Source organism: Globicephala melas, chromosome 14 (genome assembly GCF_963455315.2).
Source record: "Globicephala melas chromosome 14, mGloMel1.2, whole genome shotgun sequence".
In the NCBI taxonomy this organism is placed as follows: domain Eukaryota; kingdom Metazoa; phylum Chordata; class Mammalia; order Artiodactyla; family Delphinidae; genus Globicephala; species Globicephala melas.
In genome coordinates, this window is record NC_083327.1 from 14518601 (window position 1) to 14527380 (window position 8780).

An 8780-nucleotide genomic window follows, 5' to 3' on the forward strand; every position below is an offset into this window, starting at 1 on the left:
GATTTCCCAGACTGGGGGCCTGCCCTGCTGATTTTAAGTGGAGGTGGCTGGGACTTGGGGGTCGCGGTGGGAGGGCAACAAAGAAGGTTGAGTGATTCTGACCCCTAGTCCGTTAGTGGCACCTGGAACTCATTTACAGTTGCTTCCTAAAGCAGTATTTCATTGAACGAAAGCTTCTTAAAACATTTGGTTTAGAAATCAATGCTCACATAACCCTTTACCGTCCTTTTCAGTTTTGTACGACATGTTGGTAGGCTGTCTCTGAACTTGCTAACAGTAAAACTTAAAATCCAGTCATCTCACTGGCCTAGAAACTCATTTGCACTTTAACCTAGATAAAATCCAACCAAATGCTATCTTTTATGAATGACTGCTCAAATAATTTTAATTCCGTGGGGGAAACTGTATTGCAGATATTCATTTTTTGTACAAATGGATTCAATTTATCATTCTTACTTTATTTGTTTCATTTATATTAAATATTAAGAATGTAACAATATTTGAGGGGAATTTAAGTATTTCTTTTTACCCTTACCTTCTCTTTATGGCAAGCAGTCTTGATTTTCCACACAGAGAAGTAATCTATTCTTTTAAAAATTCTTTTTACAATAAAATTAAGAAAAACAGGGTCAATTGGAAGAAAACTACTTAATAGTGTAGATGACACACAGACGTGGTGAAAATTCATGACGTTGGAGTTCGAATGAACACTGTTGAGAAACACTGATTTAGCACCCCAAGAGCCAAGTGTTAGAGTCCTCAGAGCTGGATGTGTACATTCCACTCACAGAAGGTGGTTCTCAACCACGGCTGCACATTAGGACTACCCGGGAACTTCCAAAAAACAGTGATGCCTAGACTCCACTTCAGACCAATTAAATCAGAATCTCTGAGTGTGGGACCCAGGAATGGATATTTTTAAAATTTTATTTTATTTATTTATTTATTTGGGTATGCCAGCTCTTAGTTGCAGCATGCGGGATATAGTCTCCTGACCAGGGATCTAGTTCCCTGACCAGGGATCGAACCTGGGCCCCCAGCATTGGGGGCATGGAGTCTTAGCCACTGGACTACCAGGGAAGTCCCAGGGATGGATATTTTTAAAGATCCCTTTCCAATGTGTGGCCAGAGCTAGGAACCACTGATACAAGATCTCCTGCCTTCTCTTCACGATGAGTTCCAAGATGAACTTTTGAAATGTACATTCTAAGTCAAGCGTACCACTTAGCTAATAGGCCAGGTGAAGAGGGAACTCAGTTTCTGTACACTTGATTTTGAGAACCGTGCTCAGTTTGACACCTTGCTCTGGGCCGCCGCAATCCCCCACACTGACACTCTGCTCAGGTCCAGCTGTCCCCTCCCCACGAGTATGTCCTTCTCGTCCCACTCAGGCTCTGTGATCTCGCAGGAGGCTGGAATGTTGAACAGTGGCAGTAATAAGAACAAGGTTCTATTTACTGAGGTTCTTATTATATACTATCTTTTGTTGCAATGAATATTATTATACACACATTTTGCACATGTGAAAGTATATATCTATAGGACAAAAATCAACATATGTAACTTACAAAGCTGGGATTCCTATATGCATTCTTTAGCTTTTTACTTGGAAACAATCTTAAATTCACAGAAAAGTTGCAGGAACAGTGCAAAGGATTTTTTTTTTTCTTGAACCATATACAAGTAAGTTGCTGACAGGATGCCCCATTTCCCCCAAATAATTTACTATGTATTTCCTACAAAGAAGGACATTCTCTTGTACAGCCGTAAACTTCAAAATTCAGGAAGTTAGCATACACCATTCATCTTAGATTCCATTCAAATTTCACCACTTGTTCCAAATGTTCTTTATAGCAAAAGAATCAAGTCCAGAATCACATGTTGCATTTAGTTTTCTCTTTAGTTTTCTTCACTCTGGAAGAGTTCCTCAGATTTTCCTTGACCCTCACAACCTTGGTGCTTTTGAAGATTTCAGTTATTTAGCAGAATGTCCCTCAGTGGAGGTCAGTCTGCTGTTTCCTTGTGATTAGATTCAGGTGTGCACCCTTCCAGCTTTCACAGGGGCGTCACTGCAGTTTTCTCTTTCATTCTGTCAGATGGTGCATGATTTCAATTTGGCGTATTAGTGCCTATTTGCTTGATTAAGGGGATGTCGACCAGGCAAGTGACTCTTTTTCCTCTTATAATAAATAAGTATTTTGTGGGAGGTATTTTGAAACCCTGTATGTATCCCACTCCCCTTCAAACTTTCAATTCAATGCATTCATTCATTCATTCATATCATTATGAACTCATGGATTCCTAGTTTATTCAATAGGTTACAATCCATTAGTATCAATACTTATTTTGATGTTCAAATAATCCAGATTTTGTCAGTGGGAATCCATTTAAGCTGGCTTTATATTTCATACACAACCCCATCATTATCTGAGCACTTCCTTGTTTTTTTTTGCATAACAAGGTGTTCGGGATCAGCTTTTACTTTCTCTGCCCCAGCCCTGGTATCAGCCGTTTGTTCAAGAATCTTTGGTTCCTTTGAGTACAGACTGGTGTTTAGAAACCAATATCTAGGCACCAGGTATGTTCATTGCTATTGAGGTGTTGCAGCTCCCAGGCCTCCCCAGTGGACAGAGCTGGAATCCATGTGTACACACACACACACACACACACACACACACACACACTGACGTATATTTATGCCATACTTATTTCTATAACTATCTTTACAAACCATGAGTTCACACCAATATCCTCCATTATAACCCAGCACCACCGGGTTTACTCTAGTCTTCTCCCTTCCCACGTCTGTAACCCTGTTCTCCAACAGTGAGAATCCTGCCTCATGTTATACTCAGTATATTTACTAATTTGATACCCTGCCATTACCCTCTCCCAACCCCCCATGTACTGACTCCCTCCTCAATTCATAAGAATGCTGACACTCTGCACTGGATCTCCACTGGGTTTTAATGACTTTTTCTGGGCCACCCCTCCCCCACAATACGGCCCCTCACCCTACTTGGGCTCTGAAACCCTGTACCAAGCTGCCCCACACCATGCAGATGTTTTCCTCATCCCTCTTGGGCTCTGATGCCCTACAGTGGGCCGTTGGGCACTTGGACACCCTTCTCACCCTGCTGTGCCCTGACACCCAGGGTCTGGTCACCCTCTTTTATGGGCCTCCTCCTTAACTTGCTAAGGCTGCCCCAGCTCCCTCACCCCTACCCCTGTGCATTGAGACTTACTTTCCTCAGCCCCACCTAATGCAATACAAATTTTTTTAAATTTTGAAGTGTTTTGACAAATTTATACCCGGAGAGATTCCATCAGTTCATATCCTACCATTAATGTAAGAGAGCCTGTCCCCCTAGCCCTCAGCAATGGAATGTGTTATTGTACTTTTAGATCTTTGCTAACTTGAGAAGTGAAAGGTTTATCTTATTGTAGCTTAAACCGTATTGAAGGAAAAATAAAGTATTTCTACGAAACAATTAGAACTCACACTCTCATTTAAAACTCCAAAGTATGATTCCAGTAGCACCCTTAATCTTTAATAGTAAACCCCAAACTTTGTAAAAGAATGAAATTATCTCACTTATGTAATAGCATATTTTCCCCTCTTTAATAACTAAACTGAGTTCTAGAAAACATATTTTTGGTCCCAGATATAATTGAAAGGGATAGCAAATTTGAATGTCTAATGGGAGAAGAAAACTAACACACGAACAGTCTGTTTTGACTAGAACAGTTGTCAAATCAATAATTGTCACTTGATCTGCGAAAAACATTGAATTAGAAGAAAAAAATAGCCCTGTCACATAGTGATAATGGAAGCTCTAGGTCATTTGACCTTGTGTCCTAAGGTTTTGGAGGAGGTCAGAGTGTCACAGCTTGCCCTCTCAGAGCAGCTCCCAGCTGACACTTCATGATACCTGTGGTCGTCTTTATGTTCATCCGGAGCAGCATCTTTCACTCGGGAGCCCTTGGTACTGGAAGCATCTACCAGAAGCTCTGTTGCATTTACCCTCACCCAGTGAGCAGCATGGAAACGTCTACTCAGATTTCCCTGTAGAGATCCATGGCTGGCCCAGGGCCATCTGATGCACTAACCAGGCCACTGTTCTCCTTTTCCAGGGTGTAGTAGAGGTAGGCATGTAAATGTTAACAACCTCTAGAAAGGAAATGTAATATGGTCCAAGGAGTTATGACACTTATAATTAACAGACTTCTAAGGAAAAAAGAAAACCTTAACGATAGCCTAAGTTTTGTATAACTTCCTACGTTTCACCAGGTATCCAGAGATTGCCCGGCATCATCTGCCACAGGGTAGGTGCAAAAGAATATTAGGTGGATAGTTCAGTAAGTCCATGAGTGAAAGATAAACCCAGGAACAGCGAACACGCACCGTCACGATTTCAGGTCGTGTTACGAACCACAGTGACCGGCCATAGGTGGGTCGGCCCTCAGGATGGCCTCTTCCCTTCACCACTCAGGCTCCTGAGCTTTGCCTGGTGCTTTTGATTCCATCTCATAATACTTTCATCTCAAACTCCCAGGAAACCAAGCTTGTCAAGTTACTAATCATAATACTTGGAAAAAGCAGCAACAGGATTCATCACTTCCTGGGGAAAAAAATGATTGAGGGTCTAGCATGTGGCTGGTGCGGTCGTAGGTCTTGTGAATTCAACGAAGTTCTCACCCTTGTGGGTTTCACATTATAATGGGGACCAGACAATAGATAGATGGGTGCTTAATAAACAGGAAGATTGTGATGAGAATGATGATGACAAAGCAAGGTAGGAGGCTTGAGGGACAGGGAGGAATGAACGTTTCAGACAGTCCAGAGAATGTCCGTCAGAGGAGGTGACTTCTGAGCAGAAGCCTGTTTTGTCCCTTGTATGTCAGACATGCAGCTTCTATGATTACAAGTTGATTTGGTCCAGAAGCCATCTTCTGGACTCCCCTGAACCCTCTTTCCCGTAGTCATTTTACTGCCTGACCCAGTCCATTTTTAATGTAGTGGTGATGGCCTAGACTGCCGGGGCCTGAAAGCCGTGTCCTTTCCTAAATTTCTTACCTCAGGTAGGGCAGGACCCTCTATTCATTCATTCATTTGAAAGATATTTGTGAGAACTCACAACATCCTAGAAACTGGCCGGGCTTTGGAGACATGGACCAAAATGAGTAGGTCATGGCTGCAGCCCTGGGTGAGCTTCCAGATCAGTTGGGATAGCACACACGTAAACAAATCAGTGAGAAAAAGTGTGCCAGGTGCCTTGAGAGCAGGATAGAATGAGGTCTCCTTATGGAGGTCTTGAAAGTTATTGTGGAGAGGTTAGTATATTCATAAATCATACTTGACATATATCAAATATTATATCAATATCAGTGTTACATTCACATATATGTATACAAGGGTACAAGGTTTACAAGGCAGTATGGAGCCACTGAAATTGTTAGTGCCCACTGAAAAAAATGCACAACCTAAAATTTGAGAATTAAGTTTTATTCGGCAGATATACCCAGGACTTAAGCCCAGGAGCTAGGCTCTCAGATAACTCTGAGGGACTGCACTGACTGAAGAGGTAAGGGAGGAACCAGGATATATAGGAATTTGGGAGGGGCGGGGACGGGAAACCAGGAAGTTGAACATCAAAACATTACTGCTAATTAAAGAAAAAACAGACATCTCAAGTTAATGAATTTAGTGCTTTCCTATGTATGGGAAGGTGCAAGAGTCTGGGCTTAATGAAATCATTCCTTTGATATGCACCTTAACTCTCTAGGGCCAGTATCCTGTTTTTCTTTTTCTTTTAATTTATTTATTAGTTTATTTTTGGCTGCATTGGGTCCTCGTTGCTACACACCGGCTTTCTCTAGTTGCAGCGAGCAGGGGCTACTCTTCGTTGCGGTGTGCGGGCTTCTCATTGCAGTGGCTTCTCTCCTTGTGGAGCATGGGCTCTAGGCACACAGGCTCAGTAGTTGTGGCTTGCGGGCTCAGTAGTTGTGGCGCATGGGCTTAGTTGCTCCACAGCATGTGGGATCTTCCCTGACCAGGGATCGAACCTTATCCCCTGCCTTGGCAGGAGGATTCTTAATCACTGTGTCACCAGGGAAGCCCCCAGTGTCCTGTTTTTCTCCATCCTGAATCCTCTCAGGGTGCACTGTGGTGGGTGGCTGCAGAAGCTGATAGCCTGATGGCTGCAGCATCCTTTGTTTACTGATACGACAGGCAACATTCTTTGAAAACTGAGCAGGTAAGGGTAGGCTGCATGAAGTGGGGACAAGGTGAGACAAGCAGCAGGAAGACGTGAGAGTTGAGTGAATAATGAGGCTCTGGACCAGGATATGGCAAGAGAATGAAACAAAAATCACCATCATATAAGAGTGTCAGTGCCAAGGTAGACAAGACAGGACTGGGAGACTGATTGGATCCGACAAGCAGAAGTGAACAACGCCCCATTCAGAGGCTCTGAGAAGAATAGTGCATCCTAGCTCGGGAGCTTCCATTTACATGATATTAGTTGGATTTTTTTTTTTTTTTTTTTTTTGCGGTACGCGGGCCTCTCACTGTTGTGGCCTCTCCCGTTGCGGAGCACAGGCTCCGGACGCGCAGGCTCAGCGGCCATGGTTCACGGGCCCAGCCGCTCCGCGGCATGTGGGATCTTCCCGGACCGGGGCACGAACCCGTGTCCCCTGCATCGACAGGCGGACTCTCAACCACTGCGCCACCAGGGAAGCCCTGTGTTTCTCAGTTTTAATAATGTTTACCTCATCTATTTCATAAGCTTATTTGAGTTTGCTTAATACAATGTAATTCGATGTGATATGTCAACTCTATATCGATAAAGCTGGGAAAAAAATTAATACTCTGTGAAACAGAACAAAGGTAAAAACTGAAAACATAAAGCAATGGTTCTCAAAGTGTGGTCTAGCGATCTCTGGTGTCCTCAAGAGCCTTTTAGGTTTGCATGTCCATTTATAATAACATTGTGATGTTATTTAGCTTCTTACTTTTGTTCTCTCACAAGAGAACAGTGGGGTTTTCCAGAAGTTTCATGGGGAGTGATGGTACCATTGTTCTGATGGCTAATACAGTGTGTGCTTGTGTGTTCTCATGTTTAAAAATCACTCCATTTTACTTTCAAATACAGTAGATGATAAACATTACCACATAAGCACAATCTCTTTGGGGTCTTAAATAATTTTGGATAAAAAGGAGCCCTGAGACGAAAATGTCTTAAATAATTTTGGATAAAAAGGAGCCCTGAGACCAAAATGTTCGAGAACTGCTGATGTAAAGGGAACAGAGGGACCAGATGTGTCCAGGTACTTGAAGGAACAATTCCCAATGCTGGGGACCAAATCTGCTTTTCGGTTATCTGGTAGCAAAGCATGTAGGAAACATGAGGGTTACATATAAGTCATCTTTGGAACCTGGGGTGTGACTTGGGTACAAAGTGCAAGAAGACCTTGTATGTAGTCAATGGGTTTATCTATGTAAGTTTTATCTATGTAAGTTATGGTACAAGGGATGCTGGGTAATAAAAACAATACAACATCTTTAGTGCAAGGGTGGGTATTAGCCTCCTGTTGCTGCACAACAAATTACCTCCCACTTAGCAGCCTAAAACAACACTCATTTATTATCTCGCATGTTCTGGGTTAGGAATCTGGACATGGTGTAACTGGGTTTTCTGCTCAGGGCCTCCCAAGGATGGAATCAGGCTGTTGGCTGGGTTGCATTTTCATCTGGAGACTCACCTAGAGAAGGATCTGCTTCGAAGTTCCTTCAGGCTATGGGCAGAATTCATTTCCTTGTGGCTGTAGAATTCACTGCAACTTGCTTCTTCAGAGCATGCAATGGAGCGAGGACAGTCTCTGCTTCTTCAAGTCTGTATTTTCAAGGAAGTCATGGAGCCTCTTGTAAAGGGGCTCACCTGATTAGGTCAGGCCCACCCTGGATAAACTCCCTTTTGTTTAACTTAAAGTCAGCTGATTATCAACCTTAATTATACCTGTAAAATCCCTTCACCTTTAATATATAAAATAATGCCATCACAGAGTGATATCCTGCATCTTTGCCATATTCTATTGGGTAGAAGCAGATCACAGGTTTCACCCACACTCATGCTGAGGGAATTGAGGGTGTGACTCAGGGGATCACCCTATGATGTGTCTGCCATAGGTGGGGAACAGATTCAACCATAATAAGAAGGGTTTTGATACAAAGACACCTGAGAGTTAGCACAAGAGCATGACTGAACCGCCAAGCAAAGACCTTGGAGAGAATATCCTTTCCAGCAAGATCCCACATGGGTGAACAACATTGCAGACTTTCAATCAAAACAGTAGGGTGAAAGTTCAGAAACACAGACATATGGAAGCATCACCTTCCTGGGTAAACGAAACAGTAACAAAGAAGATGATGTAAAAGATGATGACACAGAATTATAGGATGTACAGTACTCCTAGTTGGGTGGTGGATTTGGCTGCTCTAGTCTAATCACCACTGGCTGATACAAATCACACTGTAAAAGCTAACTAGCGTTAAGAAGCGTTATTCTGAAGGGCAAGGGGATGTGTATGAGGTTTTTTAACCCCTGATATATGTCTTTGAATCTGTTAGACTGTGTTTTGGAATTTTCCTAAACTTTATTCCTGAAAACTGTTGAGAGAAAAGCTGATAGGATTTTTCAAGGAATATCCTATGGATATCCTACAGAGGAGATAACCTACTGAAGGAATTTTCCAGAAATAGACTGTAATTTGGGGGTGAT

At 42.7% G+C, this 8780-nt stretch overlaps 1 non-coding gene across 1 annotated transcript; it reads right to left on the reverse strand.

Annotated features, from left to right (window-relative positions):
* Positions 1–1007: 1007 nt before the first annotated feature.
* TRNAW-CCA (transfer RNA tryptophan (anticodon CCA)) lies at positions 1008–1080 on the reverse strand. The gene has a single exon. It is a non-coding gene; the product is annotated as a tRNA-Trp (tRNA).
* Positions 1081–8780: the final 7700 nt, after the last annotated feature.